This window comes from Meleagris gallopavo, chromosome 29, assembly GCF_000146605.3.
Source record: "Meleagris gallopavo isolate NT-WF06-2002-E0010 breed Aviagen turkey brand Nicholas breeding stock chromosome 29, Turkey_5.1, whole genome shotgun sequence".
NCBI classification, from domain to species: Eukaryota; Metazoa; Chordata; class Aves; order Galliformes; family Phasianidae; genus Meleagris; species Meleagris gallopavo.
Window position 1 is genome coordinate 2,344,045 of NC_015039.2, and position 10,546 is coordinate 2,354,590.

The 10,546-nt window shown below is 45.0% G+C and overlaps 1 long non-coding RNA gene across 3 annotated transcripts; it reads left to right on the forward strand.

Moving 5' to 3' along the window:
* Positions 1 to 6: 6 nt before the first annotated feature.
* LOC109371115 lies at positions 7 to 6,239 on the forward strand. Of its 3 annotated transcripts, none has more exons than XR_002121802.1 (3): positions 7 to 218; positions 3,455 to 3,594; positions 6,062 to 6,239. It is a non-coding gene; the product is annotated as an uncharacterized LOC109371115 (long non-coding RNA). The 3 variants fall into 3 exon arrangements; XR_002121804.2 differs by lacking the exon at positions 6,062 to 6,239 and adding an exon at positions 5,896 to 6,019; XR_002121803.1 differs by lacking the exon at positions 6,062 to 6,239 and adding an exon at positions 4,263 to 5,887.
* The last annotated feature ends 4,307 nt before the right edge of the window (positions 6,240 to 10,546 follow it).

Genomic DNA, 10,546 nt, shown 5'->3' on the forward strand with positions numbered 1-10,546 from the left:
CGCGCGGGGCCTCCTCCCTCCCTCCCATCTCCTCCTTTCCTCAGACGGGCCTTTCCGTCGGTTAACCTTTCTCTTCTCCTCAGGGGGAGGTTTCTATTTATATATATGTGTGTGTCAAGATTTACCCGTGTGTTTCTCTCCCAGCTCGGGTTCCTGCAGCACGGAGGCGGTTTTCCTTCAGCCCGTTTGGTCAGACGTGTGATCTCTTTGCAGCCAAGGTTATCTTTAGGGATTATCGAATTCTCGGGGTTTAATCCTATAATCCCGTGTCGCACTTAGTCACGCGAGTCACGACGCTTCTTTCATTGCCAGTTGTTGCTGTGAGGGGTGCTGGATCTGTGGAATGCTGGAAGGCAAACCTGGAGGAACCTGAGGGAGCCGGGCTTGTTCAGCCTGCAGAAGAGAAGGCTGCGGGGTGACCTCAGTGCAGCCTTTCAGTACCTAAAGGGAGCCTACAAACAGGAGAGGAATCAACTCTTTGAAAGGGGAGACAACAGCAGGACAAGGGGAAATGGTTTGAAGTTGAGGGAGGGAAGATTGAGGTTGGATGTCAGGGGGAAGTTGTTTGCTGTGAGAGTGGTGAGGTGCTGGAACAGCTGCCCAGAGAGGCTGTGGATGCCTCGTCCATCCCTGGAGGTGTTCAAGGCCAGGTTGGATGGGGCCCTGGGCAGCCTGGGCTGGTATTAAATGGGGAGGTTGGTGGCCCTGCGTGTGGCAGGGGGTTGGAGATTCAGATCCTTGAGGTCCCTTCCAACCCAACCATTCTGTGAGGAACTCAGATGCAAAGTCTGCTTTTGCCTAAAATCAGAGGAATGGGAAGCTGCGTGTGTGGTATGTGAACTGGAAATGTTTGCATTGGTGGCAAATGGGGATATGTTTGGTGTAAACGTTTGCACACTCATCCCCTGAACAACCCATTCATAGGAATCCGGTGATTTGAGCGTCTCAATTTGCAGCAGAAAGCACTGCAGGAACGCAGCAATTCTTCCAACTTCATGAGAGGAATGGACTGACAGAAGCTCAAGCGTGTCTCAAATTGCATTTGACCCCAACATCTCATGAATTCTATGCTGTCAGGCTGTTAGACTGACCTGAAATGCTTCGTTTAAAATATGATCTGTGTGTAACTAAAGCTGTTGCCTGAAAGGGCAGTAGGAATGGGAACAGAGGAAAACAACACATTTCTCCTTAATAGATGGAGAAGGGAAGCGTTGGTCTGAATACATCATAGTTGTTGGTGAGACCTTGCTGGAGTGAATGTGCATCATGTTGAAAACTGATGAAGGGCTTTAATGGAAATGGAGTGCAGTCAGGGGCAATGAAAAAGCTTTTAAAAGGCTTATCAGCTGCATCATCTTTTTTCTTTTTTTTTTTAATCTTTTTCTTACACTAAGTAGAATCTATCTGTGTTAAAAGAGCTACAATTAGCTTAAAAGGTGGTTTCAGCGTAACATAATTGGACTTTGTAAGTATCCGAATTGAATTATAGGTTTGCCTGGATGAAAAAGAATAGAGAATGTGATGCTTGTGTAAATTCAAAGGGTTACAAGTTACCACATCCCAGTGAAAGAGTTGCTTGTCAGTGGTTGCTGAAGGATTCCTCTTTTGTAAGCTATGCAGCATGTGATAGCTGCATCTTTTAAGTATATTGGATAAAACAAGAAAAGCATTAACTGGAACTTCTAGGTGTCACTGCAGTTCTGAAATAACAAGTTAAGTACTAATGCATATTAGCAGGACTTCTCACCATCAGCAGGATGTTATTGGAAAAACAAAGCAGACAAGCAGAGGTGGGTGGTGCTTAATAACTTTCCTAGAGGTGGCAGTCGTTCTAGAAGCCAGGAATCCAGTTCTCCATGAGGTCTGATCATGTCCTGCTATTTAAAATGGCAATGCAAACAGTCCTCTGTGCAGTTTGAAATGATGCAACTCTACACTACCCAGCGTGTTTATACAGTAAGGTAATGATGAGAGATGATGGCCTTACATCTGTGGAACTCTCATGCTATAAGAAGAATAGTGGTCAGGTTGTGTTATCATTGAATCATAGAATGGCCTGGGCTGAAAAGGACCTCAAAGATCATCTGGTTCCACCCCCCTGCTATGTGCAGGTCACCAACCAGCAGCCCAGGCTGCCCAGAGCCACATCCAGCCTGGCCTTGAATGCCTGCAGGGATGGGGCATCCACAGCCTCCTTGGGCAACCTGTTCCAGTGCCTCACCACCCTCTGGGGGAAAATGTGTTATGACCATGGCAGAGCCTTTATGTCCCCTTCTGTATTTATACGTACACCTACTGGTAGGGATTTAACATGTTGTTGCCATGCTCTTTAAAATGCCTCCCACATTTAGGCTGCTTCTGGTGGAAATACAAATCCAGGTATTGTTTTAATGGATCTGTATGTGGAAGATGTGTGTGTGCCTGCGATTGGCACTGGAAGGTTCCATTATGGACATTTGTTGGAGCTGAAATTGAAGGGCTGTTGTGGGGAAAAGCACTGTGAAACTGGAGTGGATGCCTCCTTTGTTGGCTTCACCACTAGATGTCAGTGCACGAACCTGAGCAAAATGGACAAATTGGGAATCAGTTGATGAGGAGGAATGATATTCTCTATTCGTACTTATGCCTCCTGGGGGTTAAATTCCCTTAATAAGGGCCTTGAGATACATTTAGTGCCTTCACTGTCAGAATGTTCCAGGCAGGAAATGAGGAATTTCCTGGTGTTGCTTCTAAAGGAAGTTTAGAAGGTGCTTGATGATTTGAAGTTTTATGTTAAATGACACAAAAATGTGTGTTTTGTTTTTTAAATCCTGGGTTTTTGAATATATACACATTCTCAATTGCCGTGAACGGCAGCAGGGTTAGATAACAGCAAACCTAGCTGAATCTGTTGGTGTCTTTTTAGGTCCTTGATCCTCACTAAAACTCTTTGAAACTCTTTAGGGAAAAAAAAAAAAGTTTTTTTGAAAAAACTCTTTGAGTCCTGTGTAAAGAGAGGGATCTCTTGCTGAATGTTAGCAAATATAGGCAATGAGAAGGAAATTTCCACCAAAAAAAATCTTGCAAAATCTTTGTGAACAGGTATGGAGATCAGTAAGTTGAAATTAGATTTAAATTTCCAGTTTCTTGCCTTGGTTCGTGCTTGCTCTGGCACTCAGTGATCTGTCTGAGGGATCTTAATGTAGCCAGCTTAGGTTAGTGGTGGTACAAGGTAGGCTGCTTATGTTGGAATTGTTCTGAAGCAGAATGAATGCTTCGGGTTTTTCACTCGCTTTACAGATCCTGAAGCATTCACTTTAATTGCTTTGCGTGCTCTTTGTTATGCTGCATTCCTACAGGGTTACTTTACCTGCTTCAGCATGTTTTAAAGCAAGTGGGACAAACACTGGGTGATGAGAATCTGCTGTAGAAATATCTGAAGTGCTGTATTTCAACAATTCTTGCTTGCTTTTAGGTGCTATCTCAGACCAGCTGTGGGGGCTGCAGGTACGCAAAGACAGCACCATGATTGCATGCTGCAGCTCTCTGGAGCGCTGCCACACAGACGTGAGGATCCAGGACTGCCACTTCACTTCGTGTTCACATCTTCTGAAGGTGAGTAGAGTTGACTCTGATCTGGTTTGGGTTCCAACTTGGTACCCTTCAGTGTCTGTTCTTTAAGTGTGGGAAGTCAGGGCAATAGAACAACATAAGAGAGCCTCTTGATCCAAGATATAAAGCTTGAAGAATTTCTGCTCCCAGCTTGATGTGTCTTAAAGGCCTGTACTGAAGTGGGTCACTCTGACTATAAAATAACTGAAGCCTGGCTGCTGCTTGCTGGTTATATTTTTGGATAGGTCCCTGAGCAACCTGATCTACTTTGACTCTTCTTTAGAGCAGGGGTTGGAGCCTAAATTATGTTTACTGTGACTGGTGAGATGCTTAAATTTGGTTATTGACTGGATTAAACATAGGATAGAAGGTGACATGCAAGCAAATTAATTGCTGGTATGTGTATGCAAATGGCAGAAGGTGCAAAATACAGAATTTATAGAAAACAGGCTGTGGAACCTGGGCTGACAACAAGCATAAGTCTAGGTATTTTTTGAGCATTGGCTTCTGTTCAGCACTGAGGAGACCAGCTTTCCTCTGGGCCTTAGCACACATCAGAAATAAACCCAACAGCAACAAATGGATTTAGTTCAGACAGTAATAATGGTGAAATCACTTCAGACTGAATTGATTTGTAGGTTGGCATGGTATCTTTATTTTTTCACTTCCAGCTGCTGAATACCAGCTGTTGCACATCTGAAAAACTCCAGTTTTGAGGATTAGTTTGCAGACAGTTCAGCAGCTGATAAGCGACCCGTTTCATTTCTTCCATGCCCTGTTCTCTGATAAAACAGAACAGGAACCTGGCAAACTGTATGTTTGGGGAGGGAGTGGGTGGCATTATTGTTATTTTTAAGCCTGAAGCTTGTTTAGATTCGAATGGATGCTGCCTTGTGGGTATAAATAGTCAGGAAAACCCTTTTAGGAGAATTGCAACCACGCACTGTGCATTGAGCTGAAGGCCTTACAGAGCACAACTTGCTGTAGTTGTATAGGAGTGCTTTAGTCGACCTGAACAGAAACCATCTACTCACTCCTTCCCCAGGGGTTCTGGCATGCAGACATCTGAGTAGAGCCTATGTTTTATGGCAACAGAAGGAAAGTCAAGCCAGTTTGGCCTGCATTTGTTTTGTTGTTTGGTTTTTTTTTAATTGTAACGGAAAAAGGATCCAGTCTGAGTCTGAAAGCAGAAGTTTTACACTTAGTTACAGCTGAATATAGCCACACTTCCTGCTTTCCTCTCTCCCCTCCTCCCTGCCTCCCCTGGGTCTCATAGCATAATCTACTTATTAAATAGTTGCAATAAAAGTACATTTTGCCCTAGCAGGACCAAAGCCTATTGGTAGGGAAGATATTTTTATGCCATCCTTGTCCTGTTCCTGCCAAAATGAGGGTGTTTTTTGGACTCTTGTCTGCTTTTGGATTTGTGATCTGTTCCTTTAATACATTCCTTCCAGTCTAGGCAGTGTTCCCCAACTGCCTGGCACTGATGTTAATGCCTTGCTTCCTAATCAATCAAGTCCACTCCATGCTTCCTTAAAGGAAAACTTTGCTCATGTTGTTCAGCCCAGTGACACAAACTTCCACAGGTGTAAGAAATGTTTGTCACTGGCAAATGGCACCAATGTGGGATGTGAAGGCCAAACTTTAATCCTGTTTGGCACTTGTGAGCCTCTGGGCAGTTCTTTCCTTAAAAGTGACTATGGTACAGTGGGCAACCAGCAGAGATTTAGTAGCTCAGTTTCCAGCTGTCCTAAATAATTTGATTATAGCAAGAACTTTGAGGATATTAACAAGGGGTCATATGTGTGTATGGGGGGGCAGAATTTGTTTTCACTTTCTCCACTAATGAATGCAAACTGCCTATGCAAAATGGATGGGGAATGTAACTGGAGAAAGAGTGTCTCAAGATGGAATCAGTCACTTCTATCTGTTTTTATGTTAAGGTTCACTGTCCTTTGTGTTTCTAGATCTATATCTAGAAAACAATATAGTGTCAAATAAGTAAAGATTGGGGTGAGCAGTGTTACTGCTTTTGGGGGCTTGTGTCCTATTTGAAGTGCAGTGCAGCAAAATGGCTGTTCCTAGGGTAAGGTTTATGTGCCAGCTGGAACTGCTGACTTCCTTTAAAACTCCTGGTTTTGTAATTATTCATGGCAAAAAAAACCTGTTTCTTCCCATATGAACTCCTGGCTTACTGAGCTATGAGGTGAGCCAAGTAGGTTATTTTCTTCAGTGTCTGCATTTTTTCCTAATTACTTTGTGCCAGTTGTTACCACGCAGTTTTCTTTACCTGTGCTTCAGAATTCACAGGCTTCATGTTCTCAAAAGGCTCAGCAGTGTTTCTTCTGGAGCTCATCCTGGGACTGCCTGGTATCTGAGAGAATAATATTCTTGTGCCAAATACAGCCTTTTATGTAAACATTTTTTTTTCTATATCATGTTTCTAACATTTTCTAATATAATTCAGTTTCAGGAAGCAGAGAGGTGGTGCTGTGTGACTGAGCAGCTGTGGTTTGCCAGGCAGTGGCAGATGGGTGAGCTACAGCTCTCCTTGCTGAGTCTTCTCTTTGCCAGCTGAGAAACAAGGGCCTTGCCTATCCTGAGAAGTAAAGCTTCTCCTGCTATTCTTTAACACGTTCCCCTAAGCAAGCTGTCGTTCCTTCATCGTTAACGTTTAACATCTAATGCAGTCTTGTATTATTTTAGGAAATTGTATTTATAATTTCTGAACACGAGTGGTTGGGAAAGGGAGGAGAAACAAGGTCATCTCTTCAGATAAGTGGGAGTTGTTACTGTAGATTGCAAGTCCTGGCATCCCTTAGGTAATGCCAGCTCCTGCATAGGTGCGTGGCCAGGCGCAAGACTGGGGATTGCTCTGAATACCTTCATACTAATGGTGATAAAGAAGCAAAGCAGAAATCCTGTGTCCAGGCTTCTTCAAGCATGCGATGAAAGGATCCCATGTAAGATAGCGAAGTTATTTCCTTCGGTGTTTGTTTTCCAGTAGGATGAACTTCAGGGTCCCAGCAGTGGGATGATCAGGAGGCTGTTGTAGTGGGTAGAAGGAAAGCAAGCAGCAGTGGATATGCTGAAGGTGTTTGTTGTGCTTTGTTATGGCTCTTCCTGCACCAGGCACTGCTGCTTGCACTATTTGTTTTCAAATGAGAGCTACTCTCCTGGCTCTGAGTGCCTCCCTGGTTTGTATCCATCTGTCTGTTCTCCTTGGTCCTTGCATTCATTTACGTGCTCTGTTCTGATGTTGGCAGTGCTGGACGTCAATGAATACTTGGAGGTGCAATCTTCCTTTCTGTTTTATTGATGATTCATGCTGTTAGGAGATGCTTCCTGCCTTTCCATGACTTAGTGAAAGCAATCCATTTCATAACGTCTCCTTACTCTTAGCAGAGCTTATACTTTGTTCCCAAAACTCCCACTGTTTTCACTGCAAGCATGACCAGACTGTGAAATAGCTTGGCTGGTCTGGTGAATAATCTGTTAGACTCTTTTAATAAACGACAGTTGTATTTATCTTACTCCATAGGGCTTTTCATCTCAAAACATTTGAGTGCAGAAACTGTCCAGTAGTGAAATGCAGCCGTCTCTCTTGGAAACAGAGTGGGAGGCAGACAGGCGTTTTACTACACGGTCTAGAGTGAGAGGAATTTTGTTTAAGGACAATGAGGGAAAGCTGAGCTTATGTGCTGAATGACCCTTTGATCTTCCACGTTCATGCTCAGCTGATCAGGACTTTAAATCTAAGCTCTGTCTGCTCCTACCCATAGCGAACAGCCAGCAATGTCTCTCATTTAGGGCCCGAGCCTGCGCTAGAATGGCAGCACTGCAGTGACATCTGTTCAGCCTTGCATGTCTCCTGTCTGCTTGTTATTTCCACATAGCTGTTCTGGGGTGGGTAGTAGGTTGTACTTGAAGGAGTAAATAGGGGAGGGTGAAGCCGGGCCTGTTAAACAAACTTATTTTGCTGCATGCTTGTAAGCTGAGGAACTGGGCAGTGCTGTAGTATTAAAGGCCGCTTTCTGGAGCGTGCTGCATAGGTCAGTCCATAGCTACAAGAGAACCCTAAAGCTTTGTGGTGTTTGCTCGTTGTGATGAAATGACTGTCTGCCCAGGGCTCTGACAGCTGAGGAGAGTTAACCAGTGGTGAGGTTGGTCAACTCTGCAAGGAGAGAAGGCTGTAGAAACCGCGGTGGCAGATGCAATAGGAGTGAACAGACACAGTGTGATAACATGGATCCTTGACCTGCAGTCTTTGAGCAGTTGTAAAAGCTTGTTACTTCTGCTACTATGCAGAACATCATTAGGAAACTTAATTACTGGGAGATGACTACATCGCGTAGGCTAGAGCGTAGCCTGCAGGAATGTAGGAGCTTTAATTTTACAATGCTTGTTTGTGGTGTATCTCTCCCCAGCAATGGCACAGCAAGGGCTGATCTTGTTGCAAATGAAACAAACTCAGCTGGCTGATAATGTGCAGCTCATCTGAGCTAGCGTGGTTGCAGCCCCTTGATAGGTAATGGTGATGACAGCTGGTGATGTCTTGCTTCTTCCTATGTAATAAAACAAAATGTGGATTTTTAAAGCTTGGAGGAAACATTTGATGAAAGCAAAACTTGGACTTGAGACAACGTGGTGCTTTGCTTAGCTGTGCTGAACCACTTTCATTTGAGTAGTCCTTGCAGTATTTATAGCATGAGATATGGTAAGAACAGCCAGAGGCACAGCTGTGTGACCTTTATGCTAAAACAAAACACAGAGGAGTGAATATTTTTACTTTGTTCCAGCTGTAAGTATTGGGTTCAAATTGCAGTGCCTTAAAAGTGTGGCAAAGAAACCGAAAGGTGAATTTGAATTCGTAGGCTGGAAGGACTGACAGAGAATCCTGGAAGAAGGCTGAGTGAACTGCCTGCAGTAGAAAGAAGTCACAATTCCTCTGTTTGGCCTTTAAGAACACTTTATGTCCCCCTGAACATCTTGCTGCTGTGTGTACTGGGGAGGAAATATTTTCAGGAAGGGCATCCTTGATATGAAGGAATGTCTGTATGCAGAATGGCAGCCAAACTTTGAAGTTCTGCTTGGTGTGATTTATTTTTTTTTTAACCTTTTTTCTGCCTTGGGAGCTGGAATAGGAAGAACTGTTGGGAAAGCAGGCACCTGAGGACCTTTGCTTTGTTTAAAACTTAATTTTAGGTTGAGAGAAGGAATGTGTAGATAAAAGCATTCACCAGAAAACAGTTTAACTGTTTAACTCCCAGAATTGCCCTTAATGGTGCTGCTGTTCTGGAATGTTCTCCAACTCTTAAGACAGTCCTGAACAGAGATCACTGTGCCTCCTGTACAACTGTGATTCTTGAGTGTTATCAGATCTTGCAGTACTCCTTGCTAGAAGAGATAGGGCTGATTAGTTTGATGGGTGGCATTCTGTTTGTTTACCAAGATCTAATAATCAAAGCTGTGGCTTTTATCTCATCTTTGGTTCCATCGGGAGGTACATTCTGTCCTCCTTCAGCAACTGAAGCACTGCAATATTCGGTGCCTCTTCCCCCTGCAGGGTTTTTCTTGAAGCAAGATTGCACTGTCTAGTTTCCCATCTGTTGCCTGATTACATGCAAATAGAAACAGGCGGCCTTGTGAGCAGAGATACAGGAAGAGGATGGGGAGTGCTGCTCTGCTGCGATAGCCACTGGAGGAGGCCAGCTGCCTGCTGCTGTCATAACCTCTCCTCTCCAGAGAGGCTGGCACGATGCCCAGGATACTTTGCCATCTCATGCCATCCCCCTTCTCTTATCTAGCTTCCCAGAAGCCTGGATGGACCAATCTGCCCCACCCTTTGCACTGGGATGGGTGCTTCCTTGCCCTAATCCCCCACAGCTGCACCCCGCTGCAGGCAGAGTGGAGGCTGGGACCTAAAGTGGGCATTCTGCTGTGGGCTTGGTAGAGGGTATGTCTAGAAGAAAGGGTGAATCATAATGGCTTTTACTTGAGGAACAACGACCAAAATACGTGTTGTAGGGGACTGGAACAAGGGATAGGTGGGGATGTTGTGAAGCCTTTCGGGAGGCTAAACACAGTGGTATAGTGGTGAGGTTTAAGTGGCACCCATGATCAGGAGTGATCCTTAGGGAACAGAAAGTCAAAGGATGGTAATGACTGGCTGCTGAGAGCCCTGGATAGGGAGAGAGAAGTCTGCATTTGCTGAGAGGTCTGGGACAAAAGGGACTGAGGCACACTACAGCAGCCAAAGCTTGGAAAAAAGGCCCTCAATCAGATTTCCACGTGCTGAGCACTGCAAAGCTGCATTGCCTCCCCCAAAAATCCTGAACGTTCCCCCTTTCCTGCAGTCCTTCCCAGAGGGCTGAGCCCAAGAGCAGGCTGAGCAGTGGGGCTCTGCAAGGCACAAGCAGCAGGCCACGTTATGCCCATACCTGTGTCTGGCAGAGCTGCCTTGGTGTATCACAGCACTTCTGCTTTACCTCTGTATATGTGCGTGTGTATTTAAGCTCAACCTGGTAGGGCTTCTGGTGAGACATTATGAATTTCAGGTGCCTGAGGCATACAAAAAAAATAGGCAAATTCACTTGGCAGTAAAACTTGCGTTAGAATTTCCTTCTACAGCACGTTTTTATGGCTGAAAGACAAAGAACAAACGTGAGCATGGGTGGAAAAGAAGACAGCGAGCAGCTCAGCTCAGGAGCACGGATCTGAGGGCTGAAGGTTGGGAATAGGAGCAGGCAGGAGGCTGCTCTTTGCCTGCAGCATCTTGGCTAGCTGTTTGCACAACTGGCCCATAGCAGAGCAGATGTGGGGGTGCCAGCACGGCGCTTACCCCATGGCTAGGGCTGGTGTTCTACTTTCTGGTTTGCAGCACCGTGTCAGGCCATGCGCTCAGCAAGCTGCGGGAGGCTGGGCGAAGGAAAAAAAGCCGTACGTTTAGGGG